This window comes from Zophobas morio, unplaced genomic scaffold (genome assembly GCF_036711695.1).
Source record: "Zophobas morio isolate AGI-343-1 ecotype UQ-CSIRO unplaced genomic scaffold, CSIRO_AGI_Zmor_V1 ptg000049l, whole genome shotgun sequence".
NCBI lineage: Eukaryota > Metazoa > Arthropoda > Insecta > Coleoptera > Tenebrionidae > Zophobas > Zophobas morio.
In genome coordinates this window covers 3044910-3063807 of record NW_026972154.1, presented here as the reverse complement: position 1 = coordinate 3063807, position 18898 = coordinate 3044910, and positions in this window count along the sequence as shown.

Below are 18898 nucleotides of genomic sequence, written 5' to 3'. Positions count from 1 at the left end.
CGACAGATGCGATAGACTGATGGTTATGAAATAAACGGTTCATTTACTTAAAAGTTTCCATTAGAAAAATTTTAAGGTAGGTAGTTGGGTACAATAATCCTTTTTTCTAGAAAATCTTCAACGGTCTTGCCGCAAAATGCCGAAAAAAACATCTGGTTAAAAGCATTAATTCATTATAAGTAAGGATTTAAAGTCATAAAATCTATGGAGTATTTTTCCAATCCTATAATAAAATTTTATTACCCAAACGACCGGAACCTATTCACAGAAAGGGTCTTGAGTAAGTGTACTTCAATGGTCAAGTCCAGGTAAAATGCATACGATACGTTACGGCTAACTAACAAGTATTTTTCATCCCGACAAAGCCGGCATTTGAACAAAATATGCATTAAAACTCATATTCGTCGAAAAAAGCATTAAATAAGCATATATAAGTTTTAATATGCATAAAATTGAAAAAAAAGCAAATAAGCATAAAAAAATGTGTCAAATGACTTCAAATTGTATCATAGTTACAGATATAAAAAAGTTTCCAAGTGCTTACATTTTTCACAAAAAGCATACCTAGAAATCCGCTCTCTAATAATAAACAATTAAAAATGTCATTTTATTTTATTAGGCATATTCAAATTAAGTATTTGAATATGCATGTTTTGCATATTTAGCTGCAAATTTTTGATAATGGATAATTTGACCAAAAATATTTGCATAGTTTGCGTATATTTCTTAGATATTTTAATGCATACAATCAGAGCCTTAGTTGTATTACTGCTAAAAAACTAAGACAAAATTTTGGGTAGGTAGTTTTTAAGACCCAACAAATACAACTTTAAAATTATGATTTATAAAAATCGGATTTGAAGACGAATATCGACTTCTTGATCTTCTGAAATCAGTAGGTTTTTGACAATAACGGACAACACCGCCACAAATTCTGCCATAAAAAATGCACTGTTTATAGATTTTCTAGGCTGCCAACTTAAAGTGGAAGGGAGATTAAAAGAAATCTTTCCAAATCTAAATGAGCTATTATTTTCTAAATTAAACTCATACAACGGTATGAACATATTGTGGCTTTATATATCCTTATCTAAATACTCAAAGGGGAATTTCTGTTGACACACTTTTAAAATTCATAGCACCAAATCTAAATATAGATAGACTACTTATTTAAAACTTAATACGAAGAGAGTTCCCACAACCTAAATTTTTAAAACATTCCCGTTGAAAATTCCACCCCGCCGGCGAAATTTTCCCGCTCCACGAACGAAGAATCGGCACACAGCCACCGCCACCGCCTTACTACGATATTAATCTTCAAGCTTCTGCGGTTGATGTATATTATATTGGATATTATAGCCGGGTAAAAACCGAAGCTGCAGCATTCCGACACAAAGCGCACTTAGTTTTATTGTGTCTATATTAATTAACATCTCGGCTATAATGGAACGAATGGGCGCATTTCCACCGCCGCCGTCCTATACAGGGTGTTCCGCATTGCCATGCAAAGATGCCAATTAATCATCGATTAGACGCTTGGTTAAAGGCATCAACCCTTTAGGAACGTCTGCTTTTGTGCTCGTTGCGATTTCACGGACGGATGAATCGGCAGAATAACGATACTAATGCGTATGTGTGCGTGTAACAGCCCTCCACATACACATCACCGGTCCGAATCTGTACCGATGTGTTTTTAAAGGGCACTAAATTGTTGTTTTTACTTCGAGTGCTTGCTAAACCCGTTCAATTTAAATATTTATGTGCTAATTTGACTCTGAACCGGAAAAAAGGCGAGGCGCAGGGGCGCGGCGAGGACCGAAAAGCGCTGGGAAGGGGGAAAATTGATATGAAAAAATTATGGCCAGGAAGATATCTCTAAATTTAGTTACAGTTGCAGGCAAAAAGAATATATTTTTATGCAAATCATTATTTAAAAAAAATGTAGTGTGTAGGTTGTTCTTCAACGTCAAGGCTATTCGGTGTTAATTTATTTTAAAATTTTAGTCTATATATTTTTTTGACAAAGAATTCTAAAAAAATATGAAAATTTATTAAAGAGTTGGTGCGCCATTTTTGAGCAGGCTGTATATGTCATGGATGTGAAAAAATAGAAATTGACAGAAAAATGGTTGAAGATAATTTCGACAGAACTTCCCTCGTCCATAGAGTACTACATACAAAAGAAAAAAAAACGTAGACGTTTCAACCATGCTAGATGACCAACAAAAACTGGAAATTATCTATTGTAAACCAATCAGAGCTTGCCAAAATTTCCAACAACCACCATCATTCAACCCTTCCTTACTCTCCTCCCACTTCCGCCCTTCCCTACGCCACTGCCCGGATCTACCTCGAACACATGCACGGCAAAAAATTCTATTTCTGAGCTGAGCCGCGTTCGCGATTTTTTAATTTATAAAGGCTCTTGTTTTTGACAAGTCGGAATTATAAAAGCGGAGGCGAGAGGGGAGGGGCGGGCTTTAATTATTCTTTATTTCATCACAAATTAATTTCTTTCTTTCCCTTGTCGAGGAAAGTATTGTCGTCGGCCTAAATTACGGTCTTAATTAATTATTTTTTTATGTTTTATTTATGTACGGTGCGGAGATCGCTTTGATTTAATTAAATGTTGCCGAGTGGCGAGCTGGATTCAGAGATATTACTTTTGCTGTGGAGGAAAAACGTTCCTTAAATCCAGAAGTGCGTCATGGGGAAAACAAGCATCAAACTGAACTTCACAATCTAACGTGACTTAATTTAAGTTCAAATTTTGGTAGTGACTACAAAAATTTGCAAAATTGGAAACAGTCGCATAGGATGCCTCACTTCCATGCACCGCTCAGCCACTCAGCTTCATTCAAATGCAAACCCTATGCTACGCACGCTTCCACCCAGTCACCAAAAACTCCATAATTACCCCAAAACTGACCACTGGTTGCTGGAAATCCGGTTTACAAAACCCAACCCATACCATAAAACTTCTTATTTCCTGAAACAATTCCTCGGCGCTAGATGGCGACACATCGAAGACGTCACGCGACGTCGACGTTTCAATTTCGTCGAGTTACCGCATCGTTTGGCGCCGGGGGCGGTTGCCGCCCCCGCCCCCGCTCCTCCCTTTTTAGTCCGCTGCCGGAATACATCTCTAATATTCGAGTGAATCGGAGAAAAACTAAAACATATATTCGGATCGTTTCAATTTCTGTTTCTGGCATATTTGAACGTTAACTCTCTATATAATATGAATGCTTTAACTTTGCCGGGATTTCACAGTGGTTCAGTTCACTCTTTCCGTGCGCAACCGAGACCCCAAGCAAAGAAAACGCCTGGACTGCATTATAATGCATATATAATGTTATATTGCAAAAAAGTTGGCGGCTGTGTGCCGATTCTTCGTCGGGAGCGGAACGGATCGATGTGGGGCTGTTCGAGTGTGCGGTTGGATGAATTAGGAGTAATTATGATGTTTTGTATTCGTATTATGGAGATTAACTAGCTGGTGTGAGGCGGCGGGGAGAATGTCAATTGGGTTTAATTATAGGTGCCGGAGAACGGCGGAGTTTGATGAAATGAGACATGGAAGCATGAGGTGCAGAGCATGATTTTATGTGAAATGTTTGCGTTGGTTATGAAACATGGTATGTTAAACTAAGCGGTTTTGAAATATGTTTAGAAAGTTACTTTTGTTACCCAGGGAATATCAACGCTCTTTGAATTTTAGAAACTAATAATATCCGCCTTTGTGACGTTGCGTTTGGATTTTTTTGCTAGAATACCAAATGTAATGGTACATTGTTCATGGCAATCATAGATCACGAACCTCTTCTGTTCATGTGTCAAATCATACACTAAATTGCGCCGTCGGAATAACTTTTCTTGCATAGAAACTGTATATTGTTACGAAATAAACCCATACGCCGCCCCGGTACGACGCCTATGGGTCCTCTAGTATGTATGTGTTTCTTCTAGTATGTAGTATGACTCATCGGCCGGGCGACGCGGCGTTCGCTAAAGGAAAGCCTGGAAGCGGATGTCGCGACGGGCCCAGAAAACCCTCGAAGCAGCGCTCTGGATCCATCGAGAGAAACAGCATAGAAAAGGTTCCGTAAGGTAACCGTGAGCATCAAAAAATGTATTCACGTTTTTGAGTATCCTGTTGTTCAAAAATACTATATATATAAATAAAAAAAGGCTAAATATAAACGCCGCCTACCCACCCCTCTTGATTGTGAATATTTTTTTTATTCTTAGAAACTTAAAACATGTTTAAAATGGTAAATTTGTATAAGGAAATATCGATTTTACAATTACGCTCCGCCCCTTGGTCTGACAACGAATGAAAAATTCATCACCATTGAGATCGAGACGGATGGGTGGGGCTTCTCTTTTGGTTTACTTAAGAACATATTTCACATGGTAGTTTCTCGTAGAAAAATAAGGATTTTACAATTAAGCTCCGCCCCTCGGCTTACGACGAATAAAAAAATCATCAGAATTGAGATAGGGTGGGTGGGCGGGGCTTATATTTTGCCTTTTTATTTCTTAATATACATAGCCATTTTTTCAGAACAAGAAATTGCAAAATTGATATTTCCTTATACAAATTTTCTAGTTTAAGTTTCATGTTGTGAAAAAAAATCTACACATGTTAGAACAAAAAGACAAAATGTATAAGTTTAAATAGAGGCCACCGTCGGGAACGATTATTATTCAGCCAATTCAGAGAGTCCAGTCACAAAGTTGAGTCGAGTGACCCACAGAGTTATTCTGTATAATTACTGTAATATTTATTAGTCGTGTAATTCGAGTTATTAAGAAATAAATTGTTGAGTTTTGCCCACACCGATTTTATTCACCGATCAACGGAACCATATTTTTGATACAACGCTTTCTCTAAATATAACCGCCAGACAAACGTTAAACTATATTATAGGGATAAGTTCGTAGTAACGAATGTTTCTGATAGTTATTTTCCTAATTTTATATAAATGATTCGTTGTTTTGAAGAACCTGATAGGATAGGGTTGTTCAAAACTGGTATTATCCTAATTCCGTTGCATATAAAAAGAATTATTTACCCTTGTATGGAAAGACAATCTGCAATTAGATTACGTTGGTGTAGAGCGGTAAGTTAAAATACAATACTTTTATGTAATTTTGTTCATGAATAAACAAATTTCAACCATGCTTTCTTGTTTTTTGCTTTTTTTTGCTTCGTTCCACGTTCGGTTTCTGTTTCTCAAGATTTTTTCCAAATCACTTCCCTCTCCATCTTCTTCTCTTTTCTCCTGTCACCATTTCCTGTATCACATACACTATCTTGTTCATTCTCACTACATACTCGAACTATCTTAGTTGATTTGCCTGCATTTTTTCTGTAGCACTTTTCAATTTTGGATCATTTGTTATTTTTTCAGTTCTTACTTTATCCAGTCTCGACACCATTGCAATTTTTCTTAAGATCGTCATTTCACACAACGTCTATGGGCCGTCGCTCTGACCAGAAAGTTATCGATGGTCTGGAAGCGGAAGTCGAGCGACGGATCGCTAAGTCGCTCGGTCGCTGTGATTGATGATGAGTCATCTTCAGCGTATAGACCAGAAAGTTCTCGGCGGCCTGGAAGCGGAAATCGCGATGGACAACCCAGAAAAATCTCGAAGCGGTGTTCTCGATCCATAAAGAGGAACGCATAGGTTTAAATAGGGGTCACCGTCGGGGACGATTATTATTCAGTGAACAAGTCAAGTCCATCGAGTGAGCGAATTTATTCAAGTTGCACCACGAAGTTATTCTGTACATAATCACTATAATAGTCAGTCGTGTAAATTTGAGTTAATCAGAAATAAATTGTTGAGTTTAACCCATGCCGATTTTAATACTCGTTCAATGTAACAGTATTTTATAAGTCTTCATGCTATAATAAGTTTATTCCTTCTTCTCCCATGTACTTTATCATTTCTGATCTTACATGATCTATTCCACCTCATTCTTTTCGATTTCCCTTTCTTCTTTGTCAGTGTTTGCTTCTTGTATTTCCACATTTTGTTTCTTATCTCTTCTCCTAGTAATTCTGCAAAATATTACCTCCATCTTCCCATAATTTTATCTTCTTCTGTAAGCACGTCTCTTTTGTCCTTCATGTTTCCAATGGGATTTATTTCTTCTGCTTCTTTTCCATCTTTATTTCGAATTCTTTCCATGCTTTTGCTTTCGCTGCTGTTACCATGCTTTTAACTTTTTCTCTTTGTTTTTCGTATCATTTATAGTCTTCAATATAATGTAATTTAAGTTAATATTGTTATTTAGGTATTTCTTCCAAAGGATTTTCTTCTTTTTTAAATTCTTTCTTTCCATGACATTGTTTGCAAACACGTTTCAGTCTCAGCTTCTGGATCTATAAATTTAAACGTTTTCCATAGTTGGTCCAGATCCATTTTATTAATTTTTTCTTTCTTTTGTCTTATTTTTCCTTGTATTATCGTCTGGTATTCTCCCTTTGCTTTTTGATATTTTAGTCTATCCGCTCCTATATTTACCTGTCTTTGTTCTTTTTCTTTAATTTTTTTTTTGCTCCCGTTTGAACGTTTTCACTGTGGTCACTCCCCATTTCACACCCTCTTCGTAGTCTTATATCCCTTATTCTTTTCAATTTTTTTTTCTTCCATTAATACCAGATCTACTATTGACTTATCTTTCCTATTTATCATTACTCTTGCATCCTTATACATATTCTTCTATCTTCTCTTTTTCCTCGGTTTCTTCTTGTACTTTACTCCAAAATTCATCTATCTCTTTCTTTGTTTCTCCTTCATATGATCTATAGACTGCTATTGTTGTATATATTTTATTCTGGACTTCTGTTTCCAATTTTATTACTCTATAGTTTATACTTCTCCATTCTCTTATTCCATTTCTTAATCTCTTGTTAATTATGCAGCCCACTCCTGATTGTACTCTTTTTGTTTTTTCTGCTCAACTGTTTATCATCACATGGCCTTCTCCTATTTCTGTGCATCTTTATTCTTTCTTTTTCGTTTTTGTTGTTATTGTAAGTAGCTCCGGTTCTGCTTCTTCCATTAAATTAATCAGTTCTATTTCTTTCTCGTTTAATCCTTTTACATTCCACGTCACTAGGTTCCATGTTTTGATTTATTCTCTTTTAAGAATGTCTGTGTCTGTTGTTCTACTTTCCCTGTTTTTTGCTTACTTTTTTTACTTCTCGAGGGTAAGCAAAGGAAGTATTGTAATCGAGTCTGTCGGCCGACTCTCTACTTTTACATTTTCTCGATCTTTCATGACCCCTAGAAGACGAAGAAATAGGTCTCTCTTTTCCGTCTGTCTGTCCGTCTGTCCGTCTGTCCGTCTGTCTGTAGTCCCGGATTTTTATTAGACAGATAATTTCCGAAAGTACTGGACCGATTGTTGTGAAAATTTGTATTTATATTAGGAATATCATGTAGATGGTAAAACGCTAACCAGAATTTGTCTCAAATTGTCTAAAATAACATAGTCCTACGTATGTAGTTTATAAATCCGAATTGAATTTTTACCCGAAAAAAATCAAAATTATGAAACAACATTTTTCAATTTAATTTGGAATCTGCAAAAGCGAATGCTTTGAAATCTTGCAGATGATTGACAGTTATGATAAGCATGATAAATTTTTATTCAAAATATATTTACTTGTCCCCCCTAAAAAATTGATGACGTCATCTCAAAAGTTTGCCCAACAAATCCTATCTAAAATGTTCAAAATACGATGAGTCTGTACTTGTGATTTATCATTCCATTCTTATTTTTTGGATTTGCATATACAGGGTGACAAAAAAAATAATGAATGGGTGAATGTATTTAATTGATTTAATCAGGAACTACAAAACCGAATGCTTTGGAATCTTACAGTTATCATAGGCGTGGTAAATTTTTAGTCAAAATATATTTCCTCATCCCCCCCTAAAAAATTGATGACGTAACCTCAAAATTTTCCTGAATAAATCCTATCTTAAATGTGCAAAGTATGATGAGACAATACTTGCGATTTATCACGCCACTCATATTTTTTGGATTTGCATATACGGGGTGACTCAAAAAAATTAATGAATCCGTGAATTTATTTTATTGAGTTAATCATGAACTGCAAAACCGAATGCGTTGAAATCTTGGAGATGTTTTAAATTTATCATAAGCATGGTAAATTTTTGATTTGAATGCATTTGCTCATTTCCCCTAAAAAATTGATGACGCCACCCCAAAATTTTGTGGAATAAATCCTATCTAAAATGTACAAATGTGATGAGTCTCTTCTTGTGATTTATCACTTCATTCATATTTTTTGGATTTGCATATACAGGGTGACTCGAAAAAATTTTGAATGCGTAAATTTATTTTATTGATTTAATCAGGAATTACAGAACCGAATGCTTTGAAATCTTGGAAATGTTTTAAATTTATCATAAGCATGGTAAATTTTTTATCAAATTGTATTTGCTCATCTCCCCTAAAAAATTGATGACGCCACCCCAAAGTTTTGCTGAATAAATCCTATCTAAAATATACAAAATATGATAAGTCTATACTTGTGATTTATCATTCCATTCAAATTGTTTGGATTTGCATATACTGGGTGACTCAAAAAATGTAATGAACGCGCCAATTTATTTTATTGATTTAGGAACTACAAAACCGATTGCTTTGAAATCTAATGCGAAAAAAAAACATAATAGGCATAGTCGTCACGTTTCCGATAGCGAGGGAAGTACTGTCTAAACTGTTTAGACCAATTTTTTATCCTTATTTCTCGCCTTTTCGTCATTATGTTTAGTTATTTGGCTTCTTGGTTCTTTTTTCTTTGACTATCTTTATTCCATTCTCATGTCTTATTGTTTATTATTAATTTTTTAGATCCCATTTTAGTTTCGTTCAGTCACTTCTCTTAATCTTAAGTTACTTTTGCCCTTAATATCTTGGTCTTTTCTTCCCAATTTTCTGTTTTAACCACATATGTTTTATCTCCAATCTTCTTTACACATCTAATTTTTGGTTCAGTTTTCAGTGTCGTTCTCATCAAATTTTCCAATTCATATTTCAATGCCTCATTGTCCTTTGTGTTTGGTAAATATCCGGTATTATTATCAAGTTGTTCCTTTTCTTCTCTCTTTTTAGTTTTATACTTTCTTATCTAACTTTTCAGTTTTCCTTTCTTGGATTTGTACCTAATTTTTTAGTTCTGTTTTTTTTTTCAATGGGTATTTGTTCCATTTTTTCTATTCTTTTCTACCGTGTTCTTTTTGATCTCTTTATTTATTATATTATATTTATTTCCCTCCTTCGTTCTTCTGGTTATTTTATTTCTTACAAAAATACTTTCGAGCTGTTATCTTTTCTTTTCCTTTTATTTTCCTCGCCTTTTGTCTCATTTCCGAAACATTGACGGATTCCAGGATTTCTCAACTGTTGAGAGATGATAATTCTCCAAAATCACTGCAACAATGGAACAAACGATTCGTTTTGTTTTATTAATTGTAAATAGTAAAGAAATAGGTTACCTTTAAAAAAATTGCTTTCTCAGTTCTTCTGGTACATGACGTACCACGAGATCGAAAAATAAATTAGTCAAAGTTGGCCATGTACGACGAGCCGTTTGTCGTTATTTTATTTTTTTTTATTAAATGTCAGATTGACAGTTTAAAATTAGAATTGTAACACCTACTTTTGAAAACACATAAAAATGAATCAAAATCACCGTTTTCCAATTTTGTCCCATTTCTGAAGTAAGATTCTAACAAAAAAGCTTTAATTTCGTTTGATAACATTGCAAATTACTTTTGCTAAAGTGGCATTTAATAAAAAATGATTTTAAACTAAGACCAACGGTTTTTCGTGCATGGCCAACTTTGACTAATTTCTTGTTCGATCTCTCTGTACTTTACGTATTGAGTAAATCGCTATATCATACAACCGTGCTGAAAGTGCACTAAAAAAATCTGCGTGGAAGAATGGGGCAGATTAGAAGAATACTAAGACTGACGAGAATTTCTGAAGTTTTGTACTTATTCACTGATTTAGACACATCGTGGTCATGAAAATTAGAATATGATTCAGTATAGAACCAACAACCCATTAAGCGATTGGAAGTTTAGGCTTTAAATCTTGTCAATATTTGGAAAATGGGATAAAATTCTGTTCAGAATCTACGTGTTTATTTTAAACGTATTGTCTCTCTTAATTTGGCTATATTACACAGTGAGGTATTGAAGAAGTGAACCCAAATTTCAATAATTTTTAGCTCTAAAACGAGAACACTTTTATCTGAACTTTTTTACTTTTGGCACTCACAATTCGAGACCAATTACCGATTATATTTTGTACGTACCTTTCCGTAACACCCTGTATAATTCCTTTTAGTCATATTTTAATAACAAGCTGCGATATAGAACGCTTCTTTTCTACATTTAAAGAATTTTTGACACCTAAAAGAATGTCATGTTAAAGAAAGCGAGCAAAATTTGATATTCTTAAGTAGGAGTATGTATATAGCTCAACAACATACAGAAACGTTTGTCAAACTACCAAAATTGCCCTAAATAAACCCGCAAAAAAAATATTGCTAAAAATGTGGGCCGAGAAATCGCATTCGTATTCCGCACAAAACATACCACGTCAAAATGATATGCAAACCAAACCGCACCCTTTCGCCCCCTCACAAATAATAATCCCGTGTCGAACAGTTTTATATTAATAAATATTAGATTTTCTACAGACGGCACACGCGTCGGCATTATACGCATATGTCCTTTTATTCCTTTTTTGATCTCCGCTTTATTTTATTTCGTACGGTTCCATCCCATTGTTCACACCCCTTCCATCCGTTTCGTATTTAATGAAAAGCCGATCGGTTACACTTCGCGATTATTCCCGGTCCGGACAACACAATAACAACACGCATAACAACAAAATAAAAAATCCCCGCCGTAAAACTGTAAAACTGCATCTCGCATATCGCGATAAGTAATCTAATTCAGATACGGAGCATGCGGAAATAATGGTTAGAGGACCTTACGAGGTCGGTGATGCATGCGGAAATCTTCGCTTTGAAGAGTCAAAGTCTCATTATCGTGTCCATAACATGCAAAGGGCTGTCCAAAACATACGCTATTAATAGCAATTACCCCAAGGCGGCGTTTAAATACCCCATTACGGGTCACCCCCGTTAGACATGTAAGTGACATTTATGTATGACTGGAGAACCACCCCGCGTGCGCCCTTACGGAACGCTGGTGGGTTATTGTTGCTAAATGGTCGGAAGAAGTTGGGTTTCGATGCGTCATGGGTGCGTTTGGCGTTTTATTGGGGGTGCCGGTGATGTTTGGTTTAAATTCAATCAGTCTTGTGATAAAGTTGAGGCTTTGACGTAGCTTGGATGTAGATAAAAAATTATACGTGTGGTACACTTCTGTACAGAAAAAACATACAGTTGTCTGATATGGTAGGGTTCAGAAATTAGTACACAGCGTGGTCTAAAATACGTTTTATATATTTAGCAATAACGAAAAGCCGTTTTCACATGATGGATTAAAAATTACAAAATGCTATTGTTACTCACGATCCTTCTGGATATTTGGAAATTTGGTTTAAAAAAGGCTTTAAAAATAATAGAAGCTGAACTGATACGATAAATTTGTTTTGTTAATGTATTTTTTTTCTTTGCTAATTTACTTGACGTTGTTGTATATTATTATATTGAATTAGGACCTACCACTGACTCGAAAATAACTTGAATTCACGCGAGACTTCTGTCATTATGATACTAAGACCAAGTAATTGATTAGATAAATAAAAAAAAATGAGGTCCTAGAATTACACCATACTATTATATAGAATCGTCTGCTATTATTTTCTAATCTCAGCCCATTCCGAAGATCTTAGCGTAACTACCGATCATTTATCCGCGCATCACTGGAGAAGTGACCTACACAACTCTGACCTACTGGTTCTAATCTATTCTGAGTAACATGATCAGACTGTTCGAAAAACAAACAATATGACATGTTCCTAACAAAATCGTTTAAGTGTACCTAAATATTTGAAATTCTCAACTAAACTACATATTTGCTACTATACCTACATTGGAGATAACTAAAGATAGAAGTGAAATTTTCTCAAGACTTAGTATTACGTTCATTTCTATTGATAATTGTAAATATTTTGAAATTTTGATGTGGTGTGTTTGTATTATGTTGTGCGTGTTAGGAACAGCAATGTCAATGATAATGGCTTCATTGGTGTGTTTCTTTATAAGTATGATATCTGGTCTGTTGGCTGTAATGTTAATATCTGTAACTATAAGTATTGTGCGATCCCAATATAGCTTGTATGCGATGTTTTCAAGGAATGGAGATGGAATGTAAGTGTAATGGGGTGCACTATTTTGGATTAAGTTTAGATTTGCAGCTAAGTCTTTGTAAATGTTTTTGACTGCGTTGTCGTGTCTACCTTTCTAGTCAATTTGTTCGTGTTTTCCCTTACAAAGTCGATAACAATCGTTTCTTATATTTGGATCTTTGATTATATATTTTCCGTAATTCTTGGTATTATTATTAAGACCCACCACTGACCCGGAATGACCGGCATTCAGGCAAGACTTCTATCATTACGGGTACTAAGATCAAGTAATGATTTGCATTGATTAGATTAACAAAACAACTTTCGAGATTCTCGAATTACAGCATACAAATTAGTCTGCTATTATTCTCTAATCTCACCCCATCCCCAAAAGTCTAGCGCAACTACCGACCATTTATCCGCGCATCACTTGGAAAGTGGCCTACACTACTCTGACCTACTGGTGCTAATCTAATCTGACTGACATGATCAGACTGTTCGAGAAACTTGCGAACAATATGACATGTTCCTAACAAAACAGCTTTTTGAATTTTGACAATTATTGAATCATTCAAATGTGAAGACTTTAAATTCTCAACTAAGCTATTTGGGACTACACCTACATTAGAGATAACTAAGGGTAGAATTGAAATTTTTTTAAGATTCAACATGGATTTCATTTCTATCGATAATTGTAGATATTTTGAAATCTTGGTGTGGTATGTTTGAATAATGTTGTTTGTGTTAGGAATAGCAATGTCAATGAGAATGGCTTCGTTCGTGTGTTTTTTGATAAGTATGATGTCTGGTCTGTTAGCTGTAATGTTTAGATCTGTAAGTATTGTGCGATCCCAGTATAATTTGTATTTGTTATTTTCAAGGAACGGAAATGGAATGTAAGTGTAATAGGGTGTCGTATCTTCGATTAAGTTCATAAGTGTTGCTAATTCTTTGTGAATGATTTTCGCTGCGTTGTGGTGTCTAGCTTTGTAGTCAGTGTGTGCCAAGATGCTGCAGGAGGAGATTATGTGTTGGATCGTTTCAGGTTTTGCTTTGCCGAGGCGACAGCAGTCGTTTCTTATATTCGGATCTTTGATGATATTTTCTGTAATTCTTGGTATTGATTACTTGCTCTTGAATAGCAAACACAAATCCTTCTGTTTCGGCATACAAACTTCATTTTTTTAACCAAATCAATGACATCTTCTTGTTGACATGAGTTTCTTCTAAGTCTTTGTAGAATTTTCCATGTAGTTGTTTTTGTTTTAGCCCACTTATTATTTTGTCTATTGTGTGGGGAGTGTGGATTTCTTCGGTGTTCGACAGATTTAAGGGTGTGATTCAAATCTGCCCTTGTGATGGTGCGATACATTTCATTTCTTTCTGCTCGTTTCAAGAAATACTTCTTCAGATCTGAGATTTGTCTCTGATATAAGTTTCCTAGGTTCTGGAAACTCCTTCCTCCATTCTGTCTTGGTAATGAGAATCTTTCAATCGACGATTTTGGATGATGCCTTCTATACTGTGTGAAGATTTTCCTTGTTGCGATGTTTAAATTTTCAAGATCAGTTTTGGACTATTTAATGACTCCAAAAGAATATGTTAGCAGTGGAACGCAGAATGTATTTACTGCTTTCATTAAATTTTTTCCATTTAACTGTGTCCTCGATATTAATTTTAATCTTGCTAGGTATTGATCTTTCAACTGTGTTTTCGTTTTGGTATGATTGATGTGTGAGGATTGACAGAAACCCAGATATTTGTATGTATCATTTCGTTCTTGGGCTTCGATTATTTCGTTATTCTGGGTTATATGTGGTCCTTGGTGTTGAATGCCTTTTCTGATTGCTTGGGTCTTACATTTCTCAATACCAAAACACATACCAATACCACCGGAAAACTGTTCAGTCAGATTTAATAGGTTTGTTAACTGATTTTGTGTACTTCCATATATTTTTTATGTCATCCATATACAGCAAGTGACTTATTCTGTTTTCTCTTTGTTTGTTAATTCTTATATTGAACCCATAATTGCAGCTGTTCAGGATATCGGAGAGGGGATTTATTGCTAAGCAGTCTACAAATCTCTAAACCCAAACTTATTTAAAAGAATAATATGGGACGAACCCCTTGGTGGATAAACACCATCCGCGCTAAAAGCTAGGTACTTCAAAAACCGTTGTTGAATCTTCTCCAATGTGTCTATATGAATCCGAGAAAATGGAGACCAAACAACACTTGCGTATTCAAGCTTGGATCGCGCATAAGCAAAATATAAAATTTTCAAACAATCAAAGTCACTAAAACTACTGCCACATCGAGTTATTTAAGAGCATGGCACATGGAGTCAAAAGTGACTCCCAAATCACAGAAAAAATCAACTCTAGTCAAAATTGTGTTATTGAGATCATAGGGATACAAGGTTTGGGTATTTTTGTTAGTAAATGACATAAGCATTTGTCAAAATTTACCGGGAGAAAGTTTGAATTGCTCCAACATAGAAATTTATGCAGATCATCTTGTAACATCCGGCAGTCATTAATACTCGAAACAGTTGCAAAATTTTTTAAATCATCCGCGTACATAAGAATGTTTGAACTAATACTCTTTGCGATGTCATTTATATAAATCACGAACAAAAGAGGTCCCAGAACCGAACCCTGAGGCACTCCAGACAAGACAGAAATACTATCTGACACATGACTATTATATTTAACGCACTGAGTCCTATCGGATAAATACGTTTTTAACAATGAAAGTAATGAAGCAAAAAACCCAAAATTACTTAATTTAACCAGCAAAACAGCATGATTAAGTTTGTCGAAGGCCTTCGAAAAATCAGTCAACCTGGAGCATAGCATCAAAGCTTTCTGAAACAAACTGTGTGAATACACAGAGGTTAGATATGGTAGAACGGTTACTTACAAATCCATGTTGACAATCAGATATTTTACTACGAACATTAAATAACAAAAATTTATGTAAAACAGATTCAAAAACTTTAGCAAAGTTACAAATTAGCGAAATAGGCCTGTAATTCTCAATTGTATTTCTATTCCCTTTCTTAAAAATTGGTGAAATAATAGAATGTTTCCAGATATCGGGAAAGATGGCAGAATTCACTATTAAATTAAAAATGACTGATGAGGGATGAGAAAGCACCGAAGCACAATCAGATAATAAAAAACCCGGAATATTATCGGGAGCCGCTTTTGTCTGGAGTAATAATTTTGCCATCAGAAATATTTTTCGCGGTCAAAGTTCCATAACTCCCAACTCTTTTGGAATTTGTAATGTAGAAATTGCTGTCAACAATAAATTTCCTTCTGTTTTTAGGGCTCTAACCCAGTTCGAAATGTTGCATGGCCTTGTGGATATAATTCTCTTCAAAATGAACAGAGCATGTTCGTGCTGCAAGGGAAAAGATTATAATCTCTTGAACATGAAAAAAGTGGAAGACCACTGCAGCTTTAATCACTGCAGTTCTTTAATAAGAGTTCAGCATGTTAAGATGATATAAAGTTTCAGTTGATGGGAAAATAAAGGGTAACAGTAAGGAAATAAGACAAGACAATGTTACCTAAAAATATCACAGACATTTGGATTTAAGTTATACTGTGACACATTTCATAAACTTATTATTATATTTTTCAATATTTAAACGAGGAGCGAGGAGTTAGAAGATAAAAGCATTAATAGGAACGAGATGACATTCTAGGAACCAAAATGAATATCTTACCAAGAAGGTAGAATTTTGTTATTCTGGGTTATCCATGTATTTCTTGTAGAACCGAAAAACAGTTCTGTCAGATTTATTAGATTTGTAAATTGATCTTTCGTACTTGCATATATTCTTATATCATCCATTTATAGTGACTTAACCCACTTTTTGCTTTGGTGTTAAATAATTGAAACCATAATTGTAGCTATCGGAAAGAGGATTTATTGCATAGAACCATAGCAGATTGAGGGAATCGCCTTGAAAAAATCCTCTTCTCATCATTATTAATCTCTTTGAATTGTTGTAAGGTTATTTGAAGGGTGGTTTTCCAATGAACATTTGAGATGAGCACAGATTTTATGATCAACTTTGTACCATGTGTTCATTAATTATTTAGATCAAAAAGTGCTGTGCGATTTTGAACGTATGTTTTCTCGGGTTTGGATAATAAAACTAGTGAAAGAAAATAACTTCTGCAGAACTGTAAATAAGCTTACTTAAAAGGCGAAAACAAAGTTAAAGGAACTGTTGAAAATGGTATCCATTCTCCTGTATATATAAATTGGCACGTCTTTTCATGTTATCAAACTAAGAAAGAAGAATAAATAATAGTTATTTCCTCCCAACCGGGAATAAAATGGCACTTTATTCCCCCGTTTTTGGTAATAAAGTGATACTTTAGTTCCTAAGGAATACAGAAAGAACAATTTAAATGAAATAAAAAATTTTATTCTTTTGTTTATTAACATTTACATTAATAGAAACCAAGAATTCATTATTTTTATTACCAACAAGTGAAACCTTGCTGGTCTTGCTAGTTGAAATTTTGTTTCTGCTGATTGAAGCTTCATTGTCATTATTTTCATTATCGGTGAAAATCTGTTTTGCAATTAGCGTTTTACCTTGAGCTGAAGATTCTATGTAACGTTCTACAACATCTCCAGATTTCCAACCGTCTAAACGCTTTACTCTCGCTAAATCAACACCACTGTCTGCCAACAGAATGGGTGATGTTCTTCTCATACAGTACATTCTTAATTTCTTTCTCCTTACACCATTTCAAGAATTGTTAGTAAGCCTTTTTATATACATTTGTCGATTTCTCCGGAAGCAAATTGAACTTTATTTGCTTCTCCGATTTTCATTTTTTCCATTTTTTAATGATTTTATTCATAAAATTAATTAAAGTTGATTATTTTAAGTGTTTTTTTTTGACACACAACAAACTCCTTTCCTTGATAACTGTCAGGCCACTTTATTTAGATGGTATCCATAACGAGCAATCATAATTTTCGTTTGTAATTTATTGTTAATTTAACCGGCTTGGAGGAAAGATTTATATGCATCTCTGGAATAAACTTTTTTAATCCCTTGATTGAAAGGAAGCGAGGACATCACTTACAGTCTAAGGATTAATGTGGTAGTTTATTCCCTTGATGCATAAAAGAATAAAATTTGGTATTTTACTTAATTTGTTCTTACTGTATTCCCTAGGGAATAAAATACCACTTTATTACCAAAAACGGGGAAAAAAAGTACCATTTTATTCCTGGTTGGGAGGAAATTAATTTATAATTTCGTTGATTGAAATCTTTTGAATTATGTGGTTGCTATTTGATACCAAATATCAGGACCTTAAATTTTTAAAGTTAATTTTGATACACTGGACATTTATTCACTCATATTCCAAGCTTCAAGCAAGTTAACACACAAATGTGAATTTTTTACAGAAAAATTCAGATTCAGTGCTTCAAACACACAATTCAATTTTTATCATTGCATATTTTCCTTTCCCTTTTGTCGATCATTCCAACTAACCTGATCACCTCCCGACAAGAAATCCACCCTCCACTCGTCGATATCTGATTAGGACGTGATGACTGCCAGCGAAACCCCCAAGAGAGGGAGGATTATATTTTTGTACGTGAATGTCCGAGCGCAAGTGTGTTTGACGGTGTGATTTTTCACTTTGATATTTTGACAGGGGTGTAAACTGACCAAAGTAAAGCGAAAGTCGCCGTCCCCTCCCCACCTGCCGCCCCCTTAATTACCCCTCCCCGCCCCTCCGTCTTATTAATACAGCCGCCTCCATCTCGGCCATAAATGAAGAGCTCAGGGGCGCCTCGAGCTCCGTGAAAAATGGTTTAAAAATTTAATTATCTTGACATCAACTGCGGAAAATCGTAAAGTGGAAATGCGCCTTTCAAATCCAATTAACTCAAAAATACGCCGGGGAACTGACGCCGACACCGAGCCGATCGGATAATAAAGAGTTCGGGGAGGAGGGAAAAAGTTTGAAAAATATCCAAATGGAATAATGCATTTAACGTTCTCTTAAATCGCGGTTCGGGAAGATCCGGCGGTTTATCGAACGAGGTAAACTATACACGCGGATAATTGGGAAATTAAGGGGCGGATTTTAGGCTAAAAAAAAGCCAAAATAATCCCTAACACTGTAATACTTTACTGACAAGTTTCAGCTCTTGGTACCCGGTATTTCTAATTTAGTTATACTTGTTTTTAGGCGGTAAAATGGCTTTTTATATAAGCTAAATTAAATGTAAAAAAAAGGCAGCGAAAAATAAAATAGTAAATTTTCTCTATGACTTTCCAATCGTTACTTACCTTGCTATTTTGCTACTCGACTCATCATAATCAGGTCGTATAATTTTACTGCATCCAAAAATAACGCTCTACTCTGAAAACTTTAGCTTTTTAGAGCAATTTTTTGCAAATACGACACCGCCTCTGTTACCTATTAAAGCGAAACGATAAACCTCCCGAACCTAATTAAC